Raw genomic sequence first — 23941 nt, forward strand, 5'->3', positions numbered from 1 at the left:
ATAAGAAGTATCCAAACATATTCATAAAAAAACAAGTATCAATAAAATGCTGTCCATACAACAACAACTGTATATCTGAGTGTGTGTGTATGTGGGAGAGAGAGAGAATTGAATTTAAATACTCCTTTAATAGAACAATTTCAAATATTCACAATAATTTTACAGACTTACACAAAAGAATAAATATTATTGTATAAAAACAATAAAATTATTATTTCTTTTTTTTAAAAAGGAAGCAGCAAATTATCATCAGCATCTACTGTACAGAGAACCTCATTGATCCCCCAAATGCACATGAAAACCTCTACACATTTCACCATTTTATAATAGGCGTGCTCTATTCTAAGCCGAGCCGCCACCAAACCTTTGAAAATCATCAACACATCCAAAGACCCCTGTCCTGACAACTTATTTTTTCTAGATTTCCAAATAGCAAGTTTTGCTGTACCAGACAAAAAATTCAATAAAGTCAACTGACTTTTTCTTTTTTCTGTATACCTTGGACCATATATGAACAATTCAAGAGAGAAAGCCTCACCAATGTCAATGAACCATTGGGATAAAAATGAAAACAAATCATTTAATCGAGAACACTGTACAAATAAATGAAAAACTGTTTCAGCATCTGTACAGAAGGGACAACCCACCCCTACAGAAGGATCAATGTGCACCACGTATCTGTTTGTGGCTATCGCCCCATGGACAATCCTCCACTGAAGATCACCTGTCCTTTTATCAATTGGGCGTTTGTATAAAGACCGCCAGCATCCTCTAGGGGAAGAATCAGTTCCAAAGAACTCAGTCCATTTTGTTGAAGGAAGTCCACTCAAAAAGTTAGCATTAGATGCCTTCACACAAGAAATATAAAGGGCTTTTTTTCCTACTTCCTCAAAAACTCCAAGCTCTGGGGTTTTAAACGACAAAAGACACTTCTCATCCTCTTGCCATTCTCCCACCGCAATAGTGACATCAAGAGAGGGAAAAATATAAGGAGCCCCCTTTCTCCATTGATCCAATGCTACAGAATCATTTGTCAAAGTCTTATGATCTATATGCAAAGCATGAAATATTTCAGAAGTAGCTAGTTTCAGCAACCGCAAAGACTTCACCCCAGTCCTTTTACTCAACTCCTCCAGGCTTAGTGTCAAAATATGTCCCAACTTTGTACATCCAGCAGCAATTAAAACTGCACGTAGACTAGGACCAGACATAAGTCTTGATGGTAAAAAGTCATTGAGAAAAATTGGCTCTTCAAAAAGCCATAATCCAGCATGTGTATCAGCTGTACGTGAAATAGTGAACACCTTCCATGCTTCCAAAACTGACTTATAGAAAGGTGTAAGATTCACACGATCCTCACTCTGGAGCTCCATTAAGAACAGATGCTTGTCCAATCCCATACTCCTGACTCGCCTAAGGAGAACAGAAGCCGTCTCTTGCCATGCTACATCCGTGTGATACAATAGTCTCTGAGCTGTTTGTAACCGGAAGGCCATAATTCTGGATCTGATGTCTATCAACCCTTGACCTCCCTCTTGAACAGGAAGATATAAAGCAGCAGCACGAGTCCAATGTTGCCCAGACCAAAAAAAATTCACCAGTTTTCTTTGAATGTCCTCAATAAGTCCAACAGGTGGCTGTAAAACAGTTACTTTATGCCACAAGGTAGAAGCAACCAAATTATTGGTCACTAAAATCCTTCCCCTATAGGACAACTGACGTAGCAACCATGTCCATTTAGACAACTTGCTGCACACTTTCTCCAAAATACCCTCCCAATTTAACTTTTGATAGTCATCTGACCCCAAATAAACCCCCAACAATTTAAGTCCCTCTCTGCCCCACTTAAGATCTCCAGGTAACTTTGGGAGACTCGCTAATTCCCTTTTACCAGCCCAAAACGCCTCACTTTTAGCCCAGTTCACTTTAGCTGATGAAGCTTTCTCATAAAGACAGAGTACCTCAGATAGACACTTTATGTCTTCAGTATGATTCACAAAAACTGTAATATCATCGGCATAAGCGGTCATAGAAATTTTTGAGTCTAAAGAAAAACCAGGCACATTAAAACCTGTCAATCTTTCTCGAAGTTTAAAAAGTAGTGGCTCAATTGCTAAACTATATAATTGACCCGACAGTGGACAGCCTTGTCTTATACCCCTTGAAATAGGGATCGGACAGCTCAAAGCACCTCCTACCTTAACCATACATGATGCACCATTATATAATAACTGTATTAACTTTAAAAATGATTCACCAATACCAAAAACCTTCAATAAACTAAAAAGATAATTGTGATCAACCCGATCAAAAGCCTTCTCTTGATCCAGGGCAATTAATCCGACATTCACATCCAAACCCTTACAAATGTCCACAATATCTCTTACTAAAAACAAATTGTCCATAATAGACCTCTTTGGAATACAATATGATTGATCCTTGTGTATGACCAAACCCAGATATTTTTTAAGTCTATTTGACAAACATTTTGAAAAGATTTTATATTCTGTTGTAAGAAGGGCCACAGGGCGCCAGTTGTTTAAAAAGGCTAAATCCCCCTTTTTTGGCAATAATGATAAAACAGCATATTGACAGGTGACAGGTAAAACTCCATCTCTTATAGACTCACATAATACATTAAAATAGTCGTATCCAATGCAGTTCCAAAACTTCTTATAAAAGTCTGCTGGCAGTCCATCTATTCCAGGAGATCGTCCTGAATTAAGTTGTCCCACAGCGGCAGTAATTTCCTCAAATGTAATATTAGCATCCAATACAGTTTTAGAGTCAATGTCCAACTGAGGAAGACCTTGAAAAAGCTGTGCCATAGTATCATCATTTTCACAGTTTTCAGCAGCATAAAGACTTGAATAAAAACTTACAGCATGGGTTCTCATTTCTTCCTTCTTAAACGTTATCCTCCCATCAGGGAGTTTAAGACATGGCATTTGTTTTTGTTGAGCCGCCTTATATTCTAGATTGAAAAAGAAAGAAGTGGGGGCATCCATTTCTGCTAAAGTCATGAAACGGGACCTTATCAGAGCTCCCTTTACTTTCTGATTTAATACCAGACTTAGCTCTCTCCTTTTCTTTTGTAGTTCATTGTACAATACAGAATTATGTGCATCAACCAACTGCAATTCCATTGAATTAATTTGCTTTTCAAGTGATTCAATCACATTCTTTATTCTACTACTACAGTTGGCTGTATACTGCTGACAAAAGATTTTTATTTGCGTCTTGCCTACATCCCACCACTGTTTCAAGTTCTCAAAAGAATGTTTGTTCCTTTTCCAATTTTCCCAAAAGACAACAAACTTCTCACAAAAAGCAGCATCTTGCAGCAATTTAACATTAAAATGCCAGTAAACCGATTTTCTAGGTGCATTTGACATGGTCATTGTCATAATAATTAAATGATGATCAGAAAAACCTACAGGACAAATGCAACATTCAATGACTCTACTATTACAATAATCTGACACATAAAACCGATCTAATCGGGCAGCACTTACTCGATTGTTAAAAGCTTTAATCCATGTATACTGTCTATCATTAGGGTGTTTTATTCTCCACATGTCTAATAACTGGAAGTCTTTCATAATTTTTGATAATGCACTTGAAGACTGTATATGAGGTTCCTCAGTATTACGGTCTATTGTAAAGTTTATAGTACAGTTCCAATCTCCACCAATAACAATCCATCCTTCATTAAAACACTTTTTAAGACTCTCATTTAATATATTAAAAAAATTAAGGCGTTCTTGTCCCACTGTTGGTGCATAAATATTTATCAGGAAAACAAGCGTTTCTTGAATTTTAGCTTTAACAATCAACATTCGACCCTTTACTGGTTCCTCTGTACTTATAATATCCACCCTTATGGTTGAAGAGAAGAAAATCCCCACCCCTCTACTTAAATTTGTACCATGACTTAGTATTTTATGTCCTTTCCACCATAAATTCCACTCAGTCTCATTCATCAAGTCACTATGGGTTTCTTGTAGAAATACAATGTCAAGCTTTTTTTGTTCAATTGTTTCATGGACTATAGCACGCTTTACACTATCCCTCCCACCATTAATATTTAAAGAGCCTATCTTCAAAACCTCCATAAAGAAAATTAAGGTGGGAAACAAAGAAGTAAGCATGATAGAAAAGCAAAGAAAAGACAGAGTGTAATACATGATTATTTGCGATTTTTTGGGTTGTTCTTTTTCCTAATCATTGCTTTACTTTTTCTTATGCTCGTAAGATGCTTTTTCAATCGAAAACGCTTCTTCTCACTAAGTTCCTCAACTCCAACTGTCCTCTGATAAAAAATAACAGATTGTACAAATTTGTCTATATCAGGAAAGAAATCATTTATGTTAATTTGTTTGCCATAAGTTTCATCCAGAAAACTATTGATTTGATCCAGACTATACAAAGATTCTTTACTGAAGCCTCCTGAAAAAGCGGCTTGAGATGCATTAAATACCCCATCATTTTCACACATAGAGACTTGTGAAGCTGTATCATCAGACTGTTCATCCTCATCATCCATTTCCTCATTATTCAGAACACCAGAATATAAGTTTTCTTCAATTCCATCATTTGCACTTTCCAACTGTTTCGTCGTACCACTGCTACTAGCTGCTACTTCAGCATGATCATCATAAGGTGAATCGGCCAGACTACTCTTTGGGGCCACATTAACTACAGCATCATCATTTTCAGTGTTAACAGCAGGTAACACATCATCTGAAATAACATTAACGTTACTCACCTCAACAATGGGAACAACCTCATCTTGCGCCGTATCAACCCGATCAGCGATATTTTTTGCGAGTGCGACCTCATCGTCTGATCCTGCCGCATTTTCTGCATCTGTTTTCTTATGTGGACACGTAAGACGCTTGTGTCCAACGTCTCCACACTCGAAACATCTTATACTCCCAGTAGATGCATACACCATATATAATCGTCCCTCATGTTTCACACGAAAGTTAATATTCAGTGTATTCTCAGGGGATTCCAGCGCCATGTAAACATATCGTCTAAAAGACGCAACATGCTTCAAAGCCGGATGTTTACATCCAAGCGCAACAGTTTTAAAGGGACTGACAACTTTTCCAAAACGCGCTAACTCACGTTGTAAAATGTCATTGGATATGAATGGCGGTATATTTGATATCGTTACTTTCGTTGTTGATGTATACAGCGGAGAAAGCTGCACAAAAGCATCTTTAACAGTAAGGCCAGTTACTATTAAACGATTAACCAAATTCTGTTCCTTCAAAAAAACAACTACGGCCTGATTCATACGTGATGCAGACACGATATTCTCGTGACCGATCTGATCCCCGACTGAAATTAACACATCCTCCACTTTGGCATTATCCTCAGGAACACACCTGAAACCATTACGGAGTGAAAGTGGCGGCGTCTCTTCAAGAGACGCCATTCTGCCACGCAATCGCCAAATCTTTAACAAATCGCTTTCTTAACCATGTATTCTCTGGAAAAAGAAAGGAAAATCACTCTCATAAAAGAACTCTCAGCCACACGCTCCTCACACTCACCCAGCAAACGCCAACGCACACGCACGCGCACGAGAGAGAGAGAGAGAGAGAGAGAGAGAGAGAGAGAGAGAGAGAGAGATCTACAAAACTTTATTTTAAACATCATATAATCAACAATTCACATCATATGAAGAGAGGGAAAAAAATTAATAAAAAATTAAATTAAAATTCCAAAAAAAGATTTCCATCAGAAACAACACACAAAACATCATTAACACACCACAAATCATGAAAAACCATCTCATTATTTACAAGACTATAGTACGCAAATTCTATTTTGAGTCAACCTGCTACCAACTTAGTAAACATCACTTCAACATTGATACTATTCAACTGTAACCCTTGATTTTTCCTGGTTTTCCATATTGCCAATTTTGCAGTTCCTATTAAATAATTTAACAAACACATCTTCCTTCTTTCTGAAAACTTGTATTTCACACCCCCTATAAAAACTTGCTCTGAGAATTCCTCCCCAAAAGCTTGAAACAATCTGCTAAGAACATCAAATAGACCTTCCAATCTTTTACATTTTAAAAACAAATGTTCTAAATTTTCTTCTTCACCACAAAACCTACATCCCACCCCTACTGCTGGATTCAGGTGCGCCACATGTTTGTCTGTAGCTATAGCACCATGAATGATTCTCCATTGAAGATCTGCAGTTCTTTTCTCCACTGGAGGTTTATACAGAGTTCTCCATCTATCTCTTACAAGAAATTCGGGCTTCAACAGATCTGGCCACTTTGAGTTCTTTTGTCCTCTGAGTGAGACTTGATGCAAAACTTTAACTGCAGTATTATAAATGGCTTTTTTTGATGTTATTTCAAACAAATCCAACTGTGGAGTTTTAAAAGTCAAAAGGGAACCTTCTAATTCCTCCTCTTGTCTTTCACCGACTGCAGCAGCAACTCTTATTTGTGGAAAATCCAACTCATTGTTTATTTCTGATGGAACGTCTTGTCCGATATTTTTCCTACAACAACTTGGTAATGCCTGCACAATTTCTTCCACCAGCTTTTCTGTTAAGCGCGAGGATCTTAATCCCGTTACCTCTTTCAAAGTTTCAACAGATTTCCATTGTCCATTATTTAAAAGTTGCCCCAGCTTCACCATGCCACGTCTTTGTAAACATGCACGCACGCTTACAGATGACAAAAGTCTTGTCTGAATCATTGGGTTGAAAAACAGGCTTTCTTCTCGTATCCAACTCCCAGATTCACCAAGCTCTCGTTCCACTTTAAAAACAGTTCTCCAATAGTACAAAATTGACCTGTAAAAAGGTGTAATCTCAGACAAATTCACTTTATTCAGTTCCATTAAAAACAAATGTCTATCCAATTTAAGACCACCAGCCTTTTGTAGGATCATTCTTGCAGTCTCAGTCCAAGTTAAGTTCTTATTGTACAGGAATCGCTGTGCTGCTTGTATTCTAAAAGCACAGATCCTACTCCGTACATCAACCAGACCTTGACCTCCCTCGGAAACAGGAAGATAGAGTGCAGCGGCTCTAATCCAGTGTTCTCCATTCCAAAAAAACTCCACAAATATTCTCTGTATTTTGCATATCAAATCTTCAGGTGGTTCCATTACAATGAGTCTATGCCATAACGTTGAGGCAGCCAGATTATTCACCACAAGAACTCTTCCTCTGTAAGACATCAATGGCAATAGCGGTTTCCATTTAAACAATCGGGCAGACACCTTCTCCAGCATTCCCTCCCAATTTTTATTCTGAAATTGTTTACTACCAAAAAAAAACCCCTAGCATTTTCATCCCATCTCTTTCCCACAACAATCCACCTGGTAATTTTGGAGGGTTTTGCCCACTTTTCCATTGCCCAATGATAAGTCCCTCACTTTTTTCCCAATTTAACTTTGCAGATGATGCCTTTTCATAATTCCTCATTGTTTCAGTTAAAACATTAACATCATTTTGATTTGAAATAAAAACAGTGACATCATCAGCATAAGCCGATATCGAGATTTCAGGCATGCCATTAATTCCATTAAGGTCCCTTCTAAGTCTGCACAACAGTGGCTCAATGACAAGGCTATATAATTGTCCAGACAGTGGACAGCCTTGCCTAATCCCTTTTAACATTGGTATTGGGGCACTCAACCCTCCACCAGCTTTCACAATCACAAAGACTTCAGAATATAACAACTTAATATATGATATAAAATTCTTCCCAAACCCAAAATTTTTTAAAACCTCAAAAAGATATGTATGATTAACCCTATCAAACGCTTTCTCTTGGTCCAACGAAAGCACACCCAAGTCAACATTATTAAATTGATTTAAATCAATGACATCTCTTAACAAAAAAAGATTGTCCATAATTGACCTATTAGGAATACAGTATGTTTGATCCCTGTGAACTAATACTTCTAAAATGTGTTTCATTCTGTTTGCTAAACATTTTGACAGTATTTTATAGTCTATACACAACAAAGAAACAGGTCTCCAGTTCTTTAGAAGGCACAAATCCCCTTTTTTAGGGAGCAAAGAAAGAACTGCTCTTCGACAACTTACAGGAAGTAGCTTATTCCTTATACTTTCCAATAAAACTTCATACACATCATTTCCTATTATACTCCAAAATGTCTGATAAAACTCTGCTGGTAACCCATCGATTCCTGGGGAGCGACCGTTTGATAACTGTCCCATCGCATCAGTAACTTCCTTAAAAGTAATTAATCCATCCAAAGACTCTTTCTGTCCATTTGTCAGCTTTGGTAGATCACTCAGCAAATCAGAAACACATTCAAGATCACAAGTCTCAGCATCATACAAGTCTGTATAAAAATTAACTGCCAGTTTCCTTATTTCTACTGGGTCGGAGGTTATAACCCCATCAGGTCGCCGGAGGTGATACATTAGTTTTTGTTGAACACTTTTCTTTTCAAGATTAAAAAAATATGAGGAGGGAGCATCCATATCTTTAATAGAACAAATTCTTGCTCTTATTAATGCTCCTTTCACCTGTTCTTGTAATAATAAACCAAGTTCTCTTTTTTTTCTAATGTTCATTTCGTATATTTCCAACATCATTGTTCATCACAAGAATATTCTCCAAAACATTTATCTCCCTTTGAAGTTTTTGTATCACTGCTTTTACCATAGAAGTGGAATGTGAACTATGATTTTGACAAAATATTCGAATGTTTGCTTTGCCAATCTCCCACCACATGAGCACATTTTCAAAGAAACCCTTTTTTAACTTCCAGTCATTCCAAAAAGATTTAAAATTCTCACAAAATAAAGCATCTTGTAATAATTTAGTATTAAAATGCCAAAAATAATTTGGTTTTGAAATTCTTTTCATGTTCAAATCAAATAAGATCAAGTGATGATCTGAAAAACCAACAGGTAAAATAGAGACAGATGTAATTTTATTATTCCATTCTTTACGTATATAAAATCTGTCTAATCTAGCTCCACTAACCCTATTATTAGATACTTTGAGCCATGTATACTGTTTAATTCCTGTGTTTCTTCTTCTCAAAATATCTGTTAACTCAAACTCTTTCAAAATTTTTGACAATACAACACTTGATTCATGGTGAGGTTCTTCTCCATTTCTATCAATAATAAAATCAATCGTACAATTCCAGTCACCTCCAATGATGGTGCAAACATTATCATCAATTTTCTGGATAGCACTCCTTAATTTAAAAAAGTTACTCACACGCTCATGTCCATTATTGGGTGCATATACATTAATCAGAAAAAACACAGATCCTTCATATTCTATTTTTAACATCAATATTCTTCCCTTTACAATTTCTTCAATAGCCAAAATATAACATTAATTTCTTTAGAAAATAAAATAGCAATACCAGCACTTGTATTTGTCCCATGACTTAAAAAACTTTTTCCTTCCCACCATCTACTAAATTCAAATTCATTATCTAAACTAGTGTGCGTTTCCTGTAAGAAAGCTACATTTATTTTTTGTATACTAAATAACTCTGATATCATTGCTAATTTATTACCATCTCTGCCCCCATTTATATTTAAAGAGCCCACCCTTAACAGCTCCATAGGAGAAAGGGGATAGAAAGAGGACAGAAAAAGAACAAAAAAGCAAAGAAAAATATTCACCCTGTGTAATTTAAACATTTGATTATTTTTGAGAAGCATTCATTTTATCCTTTCTTAACTTTGTTAGCATCTTCTTCAACCTGAACCTTTTTTGTTTACTTAAAGCATCATAACTAACATTTCTCTGCAATACTTTCACTGTATGAATGAATTTATTTTCATCAGGGAAAAAATCACTGACTTCCATTGTTCTACCAAAGGTCACATCTAGGAAATTGTTTATGTCCTGCAATGTATACATGTCATCTACACTTCCACACTGTGATCCAAAATCAGATATATCAGAAAAAGCATCATCATCTCGCATCTCCAGATCAGCATCAGTACACATTTCACCAGAATTAGACTTTTCAGTATTTTCACTAGAAGCCCCTTCAACACTAACCGTAGCTATATCATCATTCGTTACACTATCTTCACCCGTTTCAGAAACCTTATGATTCCTACCAGAATCAACCAATTCATGAACGTTCTCAACCTGACTTTCAGTCAATCCATTACTCTCAATACTTTCCTGAGAACCATTTCGAGCCTGCACAACCTCAGAAACTAATGTACTACTCTCTCCAATAGCAGAAGTACTGGGTCTCACTTCTACATCACTAGCCTGAGCCTTGTGTGGACATGCGTGCCTTTTATGCCCGATATCTCCGCACTCAAAACATTTCATACTACCAGTGTTCGCGTAAATAAAATACGCTTTTCCCTCGTGCATAACTCTGAAAGAAATGTCCAACTCAGGTTCATTTAAGAACATAAACACCTGGCGCCTAAAAGACATAACATGCTTTAAGGCTGCGTGTTTACACCCTAGTGGGATCATTTTGATTCCACTTGCCATCTTTCCATATTGCATCAAAACTTTCTCAATTTCATCATTTCGAATGAACGGCGGTACATTAGATATTGTGACTCTAGTCGTTGGAGTAACAAGCGGTGAGATAATAAGAAAATCGCCACTTACCACAATTCCTTCGCTTATTAACTGATTAACTGTATCTTCCTTCTCAACAAACACCACCACTGCTTTATTCATCCTGGACGCTGTAGTGATATTCTCATACCCAATCTTTTCTCCTATCGCCAGCAACACATCTTCAACAGTGATGCCCTGAGCCGGAACACACCTGATTCCATGGCGGAGCGACACCTGTGGCGCTATCCCCGCGGGGATAGACGCCATCCCGATGCCGCCTCAAACACTAAAAAACGCTCCCCAAAAAAATCAAATATTAAATAAAAAGAACACACAAACAATCATAAACTTAGAAAACGGAAAAAAAGAGAATATAGAAAAATATAAATGGGAAAAAACCCTGAAAACAAACGTCCTCTCCTCGTGAGCACCCTCACACGCACCCCAAACACTCCCAGCATGCACCGAGAGAGAGAGAGAGAGAGAGAGAGAGAGAGAGAGAGAGAGAGAGAGAGAGAGAGAGAGAGAGAGAGAGAGGAGAGAGAGAGAGAGAGAGAGAGAGAGAGAGAGAGAGAGAGAGAGAGATGTGTCTTTATGCATGTCCATTGTTAGAGATGTGTCTTTATGCATGTCCATTGTTATATGTGCATCAGTCCTCAGATTCTCTTCCAGCAGGCTCCCTGTTTTAGGATAAAAAAAAAAGAAGATTAGAGCAGTACAAGCATCAGTCTCTCTTGATAGCATTTACTTTTTCTTTTTGAATTTCAGGATTAGCTGTTTTTAGTTGTATGGTCTTTGTAGGAATGGCCACTCGAATGTGGCATCGACGATCGATTATGAATCCATGATCGTGTGGGTTTATTTATTTTTTGTGGTTATGGCAGCATTTGGTTAGCATTACAACTTTTAAATATTGATTATGATGAACTATGCATGTGCATAATGAAACACCTGTTCTTGTCGCAGGTCCTGGCATATACAGGTAGATACAAGAATAAAATGCTCACTACTGTTTCACCATGCAAGAATGCATGAGAAAAGTCAGGAATCGATCAAAAGAATCAAAATGCGTGCATCGTAACGAATCCCCGGTTCTTTAAAGTTTTAATCGGTTCTAAAATGAAACTGATTCTTCATACCCAACCCTAGTAAGTATTGTTATTTGTATTGGTGTATGATCTTACTCTGCACTTATGGTGCTTTTCCATTGCATAGTACCCCACGGTTTAGTTTAGTTTGGGTCGGGTCAGCTCACCTCACTTTGGCGTGGTTAGCTTTTCCATCGAGTTTAGTATCACTTCCTAGTGGGAGGGATTATAGGGGTGTCGTTATATTTGCGCTGCAGACTGTGACATCATACAAGTGAGAGCATCATTGTACATTTCCATACATTTATTATTTTCTCAGTCCGCCACAAAATTAAAATTGGCCACCACAAATAGATGTTTGCACATCGCGTTTATCACTAACGTTACCTCTGTCTCACATGACAGTTTCTGTTCAAACACCGCGGCGTCAGTCGACGGCGCTCCGCTGAGCCTCAATGAAGTTGCATTTAAGCATATAATGCTGAAGTGCTCGATGTGAATGTTCTGCCAAAAACTGCAAGTTTTGAAAAAACTGTTATGGTGTTCCTGATTCTCAACTTGTGGATGTTTTTCATCGCTAAAAGGGAGTTTGGGAACTTATAGCAGAGCACAGATGACAACATGTTTGCTCGAGACAGCGCAAGCTAGCACAGGTAAAGCTAATCTACATTATAGGATGACGCGATTTTCTCAGACCAATCAGTGATCTACAGTGTTTTCGCATAACGTTTGGTATCAGCTCGGGTCGCTTTGAACCCCAACCGAGGTGGTACGAAAAAAAGTATCGGGTACTATGTACTGCACCCAATGGAAAAGCTCCAAAAAGTAAGCAGACCCGACCCAAACTAAACCAAACCGTGGGGTACTATGCAATAGGGCTGTCACTTTTTATTCGATATTCGAATGTGCATTCGAACATGTCGTGAAATATCCGTATTCGAACTATAAATAAACCATCCGGTTCTTAAAATGCCATGGGTTGCTAGATATTCGAATATATTCGGATACATTCCATGATATTTGTCATGATACGTCATAAACGAGTCACCTGTTACTACCCCTGAAGTCTAAATGTAAGGTTGGGGCTACGGGGCGGGGCTAACGCAGATAAAACAAACATGGCTAAAACCTAAACGGTTTCACGGGTCTTCTCTTTGCATCATATCAAAACAATATTCGAAACCGTTCGAATTTGATTTTTCTCAAAAGTGACAGCCCTACTATGCAATGGAAAAGCAACATTAGAATAGGAATGTAATAGTTAAAAAGAATAATATTTGTGTAAACAAGTTGGTAAACTTTAATTTGCCCAAAACTCACAATATTGTAACATCCTTACCTATTACTAGTGTAGTGGAGGATTTTATTATGCTTTCTTTTCATATTATTATACTTTATTTTTCATCCTATTTTTCATTTTTTAATTACAAAGTTCATTGAGTGTGTTTCACATGAGAATCATGTTTTTCTGCTAACGTACAGAATTATGCTCTTTCTGTCTTTTCAGCAAGTACAAATGTCCAAGGACTTAAACATCATGTGCAGTCCTATATGATAAGATAACGAATGAATCATTTAGCTAGAAACCCAGTAAACGGTAGAGTTTACTGAGAACAAGACATATGTTTTATGATGTCATTAGATTTATGTTTAACTGTTTGTTTCTTAATCAGTGACGAATTGAAGGTTGTTTCTCTAAATGACGTGGTGACTGATGATTATACGTGTTTCAGCATCTTGCTATAAATATGTGTTCAGCCTTGTAATCGGGGCTCTTAGGTTTTTAAACTTCTTGCACCATGGGGGTGAGAGCCTATTCTGCAGAATATATAAAATTCAGACAAAGAAAATTCTGTCGACAGTGTGTCTGTGTGATCCTTGACTTTGACTCTTAGTGAGTATTATTTGATGCGGCTAAAATTCCACGACAATAATGGCGACGAGGATGCGGATTCCACAGCTGTAGACTCCAGGTTTGGGAGAGACTGACTGATCACCCCTGAGACAAGAGGTCTCGGGCTCCGTACCCCAGGCCTAAGGGAAGGGAGAGTCTCAACCATTTCTGAAGTCAAAGCTGACGGAATCTGGAAAAGAACCGTTGTGGTGGCATCTGAATAGATAATACGGTAAGCGTTATTTCGTTCGTGACCATGGGTCAGGGTAATTCGAAAGGGAGTACAAAGTCAATGGATCTGGAAAATGGCGTGTATGCTCGAGTGATCAAATCAAAGGGCACGGGGGGCGTTGGAAAGCGTAAAAATCTGGGAGAAAAGGTATAATTTTCCTCCTAAAGGGACACTGAGTGTAAAAGCACTCACTTTATTAAGGGAAAAGATCATTGCGGATGGCAGAGAAATGAGAGCACAGAGTAAGATAAAGACCAAGGACGAACTGACTCAGACTAAGTCAGAGCTAAACATTAAGCATAATGTTTTCCTACATCAGATTCATTACATGATGAACCTAACTTTCTGTTTTTTTTTTTCCTCCTCCATATGCACCTGCACGTACCCCACCTGGGGTACATTTCTCTTATACAAAGGTACCTCTTCTAGACGGTGATCTCCAACCCCCTCCAAGAAGACTCCCACAACCACCCGCACAAGAAGCATTACCAAAAATACCAACTGCACCCCCGCCACCGCCAGCACAAGAACTATCACCTGGGCTAAACCCACCAATCCTCCTCGACAGCATCTTGGAAGAGGAAGAGGAGGAAGTCCAGATAAAAACATCAACACAGGAGAGGTAACATCCTGGGAATCCTACCTAAAAGCAAATGTTCCTCGGGGAACTTCAACCTGTAATTTCAACAAAGGTGAAGCAAACCTGCATCAGATGGGAATCAGGAAAGCTGAGTGAGGTCATTACACATTCTCTACATGCTGAACGCCTGCATGAAGAAAAACGAAAGCAGCAGAGAAAGGCAAATCAACAACTATCTTCAGCTTTTGTCAAGATAAGCGAATGGGGCCAGCAACGACATAATCAGCACAGTTTCCCTTCACAAGGACAACGTTTCCAGGAGAACTGGCAACAAAGAGAAAGAGAGAAAAAGAGCGAAAGCAGTGGCAAGAAAATCAGAGAGAGAAGATTTGCTGGTATTGCGGACAGAAAGAACACTTGAAAAACCAATGTTTTCATTTCCTAAATTCTCCAGAGCAACCAGAATCCCAGGCGGACGCGGGAAACTTTGCGGGGTGTAAAGAAAAAGGGGACTGAAGCCAGGAGGGGGAAAGAGAGAATCGGACGGAAGGGGGTAAGTCCAATCTTGTTTTTTCTGCGGTTCAAATGCCATATTATCTGCTTGCTAATTCTGTTTTTCTGATGTGTGTGAAAGGGAAAGAAACGCTCTATGCAATGAAGAACTTGCTTTGCTTGATGCTGAACGAGAGGCAACATCTCTAAACTGCCTCTCGAAGAAATAATGTTTGAGGGACAGGCATTGTTGTTTATGGTAGACTCTGCTGCAATCAACTCTGACATACGCAAAGATGAATTCCCATTTGTCACCTTGAGTGGGCAGTTTAACTCATCTATGAGTGCTACGGGGCATATAGTGAGGGAAGAATTTACTGCTCCACTCTGTTGTATGCATGACGGTAACAAGTTTATGCATATGTTCCTTTTATCTGACGCGTGTCCGGTAAACCTCATGGGGAGGGATTTGATGTGTAAAATTAATGCTAGCATCTTATGTAACAACCAAGGCCTGAATATTTCTTGTTGGGATCCCAGAATGTCATCTATATGTATGTCTCTGTGTATATGTGTATGAATGGGCCTTTCTGAATGAAGAGTTGCATGCTGAAGGGAAGATAAGATTGCCACAAGCCAGCGAGGTCATTCCAGCTGAAAACATGCATTGCACAAGCTCATGTTGTTGACATAACAGAAAGAGAGTGGCAAGAGAGATGGTTTTCTGTAAAGACAGAGGGTTTTGACTTAAACCCATATATGCTGGAATGACTCATGGTGTGTGGCACTCGTTCAGTTGACAGGAAAGCAGGAACAAATTTTTGATTTTGACAATTCAGTACCCCACATCTCCATTGCAAAAATACTACTCAGCCGTTAGAAATGCAGGTGAATTTGCAAAGGCCTGCAGCGAGGCTGTTGATTGGGAACCATTGGCAGATAGCATACAGTTCTCAGAGCAGTTATCAGCACACAGAAGAGATTATGCTGCTTTTTCATGGCTGAGAGAGAGAGAGTTGTAATACAGAAAGCTGTTTCTGCAGATTTCAACTCACAAAACAGTTTGTCAGTACACATGACGTGTGCTAGTATTGATTTACCGCAAAAAGTTCTTGACAATGTACCTGATTACCTGTGGGCTAAAGACAAGTATGATGTGGGCTTGATTAAAGGGTGTGAACCAGTAACTATCACCCCAAAGAGTGATTATAGACCATGTAAACCCCAATATCCTCTGAAAAGGGAGGCGCTTGAGGGGATAAGGCCAGTATTTTAGGCCTTATTGGGATAATTATTCCCTGCCCACACTCACCTGTGAGAACACCCATTTTTCCTGTACAAAAGGTCAGGGATGCAGGTCAGCCCACAGAGTGGAGGTTTGTTCAAGATCTCCAAGCAAGAAATGCTGTGGTACAAGCAAGAGCACCTCACGTGCCAAACCCTTACACAATTCTCTCACAGATACCAGCTGATGGCCAGTGGTTTTCAGTGTAGTGGATATTTCAAGTGCATTCTTCAGAGTTCCTGTCCATTCTGATAGCCAGTTTTGGTTTGATTTTACATTTAAGGGGTATAGCGAGAGCCGCACTATTTACAAACTCTGCATTGCATTGTTCATTACAGACACTTGTGTTGGATGATGATGTTGCTTTATTGCAGTACGTGGATGACCTCTTGGTGGCGGCACCGACTCAGCAGTCGTGCACAGACAACACCATACGGCTGCTCACTCATCTAGCTGAGGAGGGCCACAAGGTCAACCCCAAAAAGGTACAGTGCTCTGTCCAGAAAGTAACCTTTCTAGGACACGAAATTACACCTATGGGTAAGTCTCTCTCTCCAAAGAGAATAGAGGCAATAGCTAACATACCAAAACCCATTACAAAGAAACAGGTGATGTCATTCTTGGGTATGACATCTTATTGCAGGACTTTTATTGCTAACTATTCTGAGATGCAACAACCATTGCATGATATGATTTATGAGAAACCTTTGGCACCATCAGAGAAGGTAGAATGGACAGAGAAGGCTGAAAAGGCATTTGTGGAACTAAAACAGACACTACAGCAGGCACCCACTTTAGGTTTGCCAGACCCAAAAAAGCCTTTTGTTCAAACTGTGGATGAAAGAAATGGCTGTATGACATCTGTTTTGTTACAAGAACATGGTGACAAGTTGAGACCAGTTGCATATTTTTCAGGACGCCTTGATGCGGTGGCCAGGGGCCTACCAGGATGTCTCAGGGCTTGAACAGCGCACATCTCACTTGTCTGCAGCAAGATGGCTGCGTTATTCCTGTGCATTGTTTCAGATGTCTAATGTCACAGTTGAAAGATGTACAGTGCTAAACCCGGCGACATTGTTACCTACACCTGATGAAGGTACACCACATTGTTGTTTGTCTGCCCTACGGGAAGTATGCACACCAAGGCCTGACCTTGCTGACACACCCATACCTAAATGCACTCTCACATATTATGTGGATGGTTCCTCTTCCAGAGATGACAGAGGCATAAATAGGATGGGGTGGGCAGTTGTGTCTGACTTTGAAGTAGTGAAATCCGGATGCTTACCACCTCACAAATCTTCAAAGGTGGCTGAATTGCATGCACTAACACAAGCTTGTCAACTTGCTACTAATCAATCTATAACCATTTACATTGACTGCTGATTTTACTGACAGTTTCTCTCCTATAACAAATTTTACTCCTTTCTCAAATAGCTGTGTGCAAATGCAAAGCACACACCAAGGAACAGGACGTGATCTCCAGAGGAAATGCACGCACGGATGCGGAAGCATCTCTCATGACTACTAACAAAAACGTTTCTCTTACACAGATTTCCCAGGAAAAGGAAGCCGAAACACCACAGGAGTCACTAATAAGCATGCAAACATTTTCTCTTCCAACAGAAATAGCTCTATGGAAATCGTGTGGAGCAACCAAAACTCCTGAAGGGATTTGGATGGGTCCAAATCAAAAAAAAAAAAAAAAAAAAAACCTTGCTTACCTAAACATTTTTATTCCCATTTTGCTAGGTTGACACATGGGGACCACGGTGACATGCGATACTCTTCAAAATGAAAATGACATGTTGCAATATTGTATTTCTATGTCCTCTGTATTTCAAAATATCTCCAAAGCAGGTTAAATCAGCCCTACCCCGTCCAGTAGAAGAACCATTACACAACATCAAACCAGGGGATTACGTGGTGGTAAAGATCTTTATCTTAGGTCCCCCTTCATCCTCTTCTACCGTGGAAAGCCAGACGGTGGGAGGGGCCATTTCAGGTTCTGCTGACGACTCACACCGCTGTGAAGGTCGCGGAGCGTGCCACCTGGGTGCACGTTGCCCATTGCCGGAGGTTTGGTCCGGGACTGCAAGGTGTAAACCAAAGGGAGGACGGCTAGTCGACTGCTACGGACCACTTTTTCGTATTGGTGGGAACCACAGATACCTGTATACTGCAAGTTTATACGAAGAACGACACGAGAGAACTGCAACAGCTCACAAAGTATTGGAGGACGACTCCAGTATTCTGGGTTTGGTTTGGACACACGCACACGACATCTTTAATGTGGGTAATCGACACGACGCTTGCAGCTTAATAACTGTAATTACAACACCAGCTTTGAGACCCCACATTAATTTAGACACTAAGATAATTTCATTCGAACAAGAAAGCAGGATAGCTTGGCACGACTGCACCGTGTGGTCCTACCAAACCCGAACCTACAAAGGAAATTAATCAACAAGGGCTCACGACCCCAACTCTAACTGTGCTCAGGGCTCACGACCCCAACTCTAACTGTGCTCAGGGCTCACGACCCCAACTCTAACTGTGCTCAATCCGGAATCATCAAGGGCTCACGACCCCAACTCTAACTGTGCTCAATTTCTTCAAGAAAACAAACTATTTTTCTTCTTTCAAAAATAAGATTCATGATCATACTATGTGTGTGTGCATTTTTACTTTTGCAACTGCACAGAACTATATGTACACTATGGTTAAGGGTAATAACCAGAGCTACGTAACGATGACAGTAAATGGAGTTATGAATAAATCATAAAAAGGGAGGAGTGTAGTGGAGGATTTTATTATGCTTTCTTTTCATATTATTATACTTTATTTTTCATCCTATTTTTCATTTTTTAATTACAAAGTTCATTGAGTGTGTTTCACATGAGAATCATGTTTTTCTGCTAACGTACAGAATTATGCTCTTTCTGTCTTTTCAGCAAGTACAAATGTCCAAGGACTTAAACATCATGTGCAGTCCTATATGATAAGATAACGAATGAATCATTTAGCTAGAAACCCAGTAAACGGTAGAGTTTACTGAGAACAAGACATATGTTTTATGATGTCATTAGATTTATGTTTAACTGTTTGTTTCTTAATCAGTGACGAATTGAAGGTTGTTTCTCTAAATGACGTGGTGACTGATGATTATACGTGTTTCAGCATCTTGCTATAAATATGTGTTCAGCCTTGTAATCGGGGCTCTTAGGTTTTTAAACTTCTTGCACCATGGGGGTGAGAGCCTATTCTGCAGAATATATAAAATTCAGACAAAGAAAATTCTGTCGACAGTGTGTCTGTGTGATCCTTGACTTTGACTCTTAGTGAGTATTATTTGATGCGGCTAAAATTCCACGACACTAGCTTCACTTTCTCTGTCAGGACTCTGTCTTTGTTCACCAGTGGTCCCTTTTTTCCCTGTGACGGAGCATGTTGTCATTTTTTCTAAGGTGGAAATGGAGTCCATCTCAGTTCTGGTGAGTTTCTTGTAATTCTCACACTTTTGGGCATAATCCAATGTGACTGGGTTCAATTTAGTGACAGATGTGTTCTGTAAAGATAAAAAAAACATAATCCTATATTAACAGGCCAGCCCACCTTGGAAAAATATTTTAAATACAATAGTGTAACAACTAAAGGGACAGATGACCCCAAAATAAACATTATTTACCAATTTACCATTATGTCAATCTTCAATATTGTAAGTAAAACCTTACATTCTGTTCATCTTTCAATCTGTTCATATTACTAGGTATTATAGAAATACCTTTCTTTGTGTTCCACAGAGTAACATAAGTGTATGGAATTGAAACGACATAAGGGTGAGTAAATGACAACAGAATTTTCTTGTAAGGGTGGACTTTGCCCTTAAAGGCCTGGAGAACTTTGTAGAATCTTTTGTTGCCCTGAAAGTAATAAGAATGCTACTATGCTTCTTTAATTTTGCTCAGTACACCTAAGAGACAAACAAAGAATTGTGTTTTGTTTTCTCTTAACTTTTACTGCCTGTCTAAAATATACTTTTTTGCACATTAAAGCAGGGGTGCCCAAACTTTTTTCTACCAAGGGCCAAAAATCCAACCTGACTAAGAGCCGAGAGTTTAAAGTAAATGTTGCTGTGTTATATATTTAAATTCAAGTTGCCCTGATTCTCCTAATTTATAAATTTCTAATATTTAAAAAATAAATAAGCAAACATTACTTTGTTGCCAACAATTTCCCGATACGGTACATATCCAGATACAAGGCCACGATACGATGCACATCACAATACTATAATATTTTGAATTACATTTTGTTCAGAATTTAGTTACATTATTATTATTAGTATCTGTTTATTATACATTGAATAAGCAGTGTTGTAACTGTTGTGTGTTTGACATTCATTTATTAGCTTTTGGGGTAATTCGTAGAAATACTTTAAGTAATACTTAAATAAAGTTTTTTTTAAAGCAGATTTACAAATATAGTGCCTTACTCTAAGCATTATATTTGTCTCTCATTTAATTATTCTATATCTATGAATATATGTATACACATGCAGTCAAACCTAATACTACTGTATTTAATAGAAGTTTGCAAGTTGTGCAGACCCGTGCGCCCTTTAACTTTAACTCTACATATTCCGCGAGTCATATGCGTATTTTCAATCAACAGCGATTCGTCATGCTACCTTCAAAAGTGCATCCGAATCGATACGGAAGGTAAGGTATATATGCGCGCATCGTCAGGCGTTCATGACGATGTATCTTCGTATCAATATTTTGAACACAGCACTACTGTTTATGCATAACTAATACAGTTTTATTTTCAAAGGTAACTGAGAAAATAATTTTGCCAATCATTTTTACATTCACATTTTCCTTTGTCTGTGTGCCAGTCCCTCGACCTCCCCATTATTAGCCTATAGTGCAGGGTACCTGAGTTCGTTGATGCACACCTTCAAGTATCTATGTACATTAAAAATAAATGTATTCATTTTAATTCCTTGCATTTAATTTCAATTTACATTTTTGTAATGCACAAATAAAACAAAAAAATTACATTTTAAAAACTGTTTAATTAGAAATATGAACATCTGCGTCAATGATGTTTCCTTATCTCACGTGGCATGACATGCCAAATTAAAGGTCATTGGCCCTAGTTTGGGCACCTCTAAATTGAAGGGATAGTTCCCCCCAAAATGGTCATAATTTACTCACTTTAATGTTGTTACAAACCTGGATACATTTCTTTGTTCTGATGAACACAAAGGAAGATATTTTGAGTAATGTTTGTAACCAAACTGATCAGAGGCCCCATTGACTTCTAGTATTCTTTTTCCTATTATGGAAGTCAATGGGGCCTCTGATCAGTTTGGTTACAAACATTACTCAAAATATCTTCCTTTGTGTTCATCAGCACAAATAAATGATGCAAGTTTGTAACAACAGGATAGTGGGTCAATTTCCCTAATTTTATTTTTGGGTGAACTATCCCTTTAAGCAAGTGAATGTAAACAAAACAGGTTCTGTTTTATTTGGCTTACCTTTCATTGCTTTGCAGTTGAGTGTGAATCATCCACTATCTGAAAAAGAAGTGTATGGAGTGTTGAGGTCAGCAGTATTTTAAATAATGATTATGAAAAATTGCACATCTATCAGCTGTTTACAAACCCAGGTATTGCTAGTGCAGGAGTTTTTTAACGGTATGATAGCTAGTACCCCATATGATAAAGTTTTAGCGAGAGACCCGTTTCCTAAAGTTTTTATCCATATTTTGTAAAGAAACATTGTAATTATGTTTTCAGCAATTTTTTTACAAACTCAAATACTTTGCTACTACTGTGTATACGTTTACCATTTTTGATTTGTCTTTTCCCTTGAAAAGACAAATCACACCGCCGCCGACTTGAGCTTCCAAAGTTACCGGAAGTCATTCATTTACAATGAAAGCTGACTTCTATCAGCTGCAAGGAGCGTCAAATCCATCGGCGTCGCGTTTTGAGCGACCAGAGCATCAATCAAAAAGTTGAAAGAAGCTCAACTTTATGGTAATGAGGTATGACGGGGTTCAGCGGCAAGCAGCAGCAAAACACCAGCAACCAATCGGAATATAGCCTAGACATTCTTCGCTAGCTGATTCCGAAGAAACATTTCATGATGACAAAGACTTCAGAGCGGCCAAAGCTTCAACAAGCTTCCGCGTACTTATTGACAAATGTCCTTGACCAGGCGGCCTGAGCTTTTTTGGAAGCTCAAGTCGGCAGCAGTGTTAACGTACAGTTAGACCACAACCTGAGGGACCCCAGTTTGAAAAAACCGTGCTCTAGTGGACCAAACTGTCTATTACACAATGGCTCTGTTTACATGCACAAAATTTTGTCAATCCGACTGAATTTAATACGATTGAAAGTTACGACGATAAAGTTTACATGCACCCTAAACACTGCAATCTGATTTAAATGTTCGTTTACATGTACATTATATAGAATCCGAACCGACAGTCTGCACAAGCACACCGCCAGCGTTGCCAGACTCGCATATCAAAACCATCCGAATGGATGTTCAAAACTAGCCCAAAAGCCCACTGACTATTCACAGCCCAAATACCAAGAACTAAGCAACGAAATAATTTAATCTTTAACCCGCAGAAAAAACAACTGCTGGAAACAGTTTAAACAGTAGCCCAAATCTAAACTCGAAAAAAAGCAGAGGACTTGGCCACGCTACGCTGCGGACAGCATCTCTCGTCGAGTTCACGCTTTATCTCTGGATAAAAGTTAAAACTGAGTTAGAAAGTTGTTCTTAAGAAGTTTTCAGATATAGGTAATGAAAACACACATTTTAAAAGGCACAACGCTATATTAACTACTTTAAGTAGCCTAATGTTTTAAAAGTACACATAAACGCTGCAGAATTTAGTACATTGCGTGCACAGCGTGTGACCCTATTAACGTTACGTGATGCATTACCTTGTTGTTGCATGTTTCTGTGACGAGAATCATGTGATATAAGAGGTAAATATAATACGTGAACTTGGAGCACAAATGTTCAGCGCATGTGCACAATGTATTTTTGCATCCGATTTAGAAAATACTATGATTCATGCGTTTACATGCATACTTTTCTCCTGCTGATCGGATCACAGATCGGAGTACACCACTTCAATACGATCCAATTTGCATCCGATCGTCCTCAATCATATTGATTTAGGTGTTTACATGACGACTTTTCAATACGATTGAGCCATCAATATGATTACAAACGGATTATTTGGTTGCATGTAAACGTATCTAATTTGGGGTGATACCGGGTTGCATATTGACCTTATGGTTTGAAGGAGTCTCATCCTCTTCGTTATCATCTTCCTCACGAGCAAATGTAGCCTTACAAAACACCAAAGCACATTTAAAAGGACAGAGGACACATGAGAGTAATATGAAAAATAATAGTAGTAATGAAAAGATATAAGAAAAGAGACAAAATGAGAGCATGACAAAGGAAATGTATTAAATATTTGATTTGAAGGACAATATCTCTCAATTATAGCATAACATACCATTTGTTTTGATGTCCACATTTTGTGTGTCTTTAACCACTGACTGGTACTCTGCCTTTTTTTACCCAAGGCTCTCTGTATTGAAGTAAAGCAAAAGTGATTATACAACAGTATCTTGCAGAGTATAAAATAATAACATAAATGAAAGCATCAAAATATTTATAGACTTTCCTTTTTAATAAAGGACATTTCCCAGATAGCACACGTACGTCGCGGAGATGTCTGCGC

General features: G+C 38.5%; 1 long non-coding RNA gene across 1 annotated transcript; it reads right to left on the reverse strand.

Annotated features, from left to right (window-relative positions):
* Positions 1 to 19616: 19616 nt before the first annotated feature.
* LOC135760315 (uncharacterized) lies at positions 19617 to 23789 on the reverse strand. Its single transcript, XR_010537379.2, has 4 exons — positions 23714 to 23789; positions 23481 to 23540; positions 21702 to 21740; positions 19617 to 19724 (listed from the first exon to the last, which is right to left on the reverse strand). It is a non-coding gene; the product is annotated as an uncharacterized lncRNA (long non-coding RNA).
* Positions 23790 to 23941: the final 152 nt, after the last annotated feature.

This window comes from Paramisgurnus dabryanus, chromosome 17 (assembly GCF_030506205.2).
Source record: "Paramisgurnus dabryanus chromosome 17, PD_genome_1.1, whole genome shotgun sequence".
Lineage (NCBI taxonomy): Eukaryota > Metazoa > Chordata > Actinopteri > Cypriniformes > Cobitidae > Paramisgurnus > Paramisgurnus dabryanus.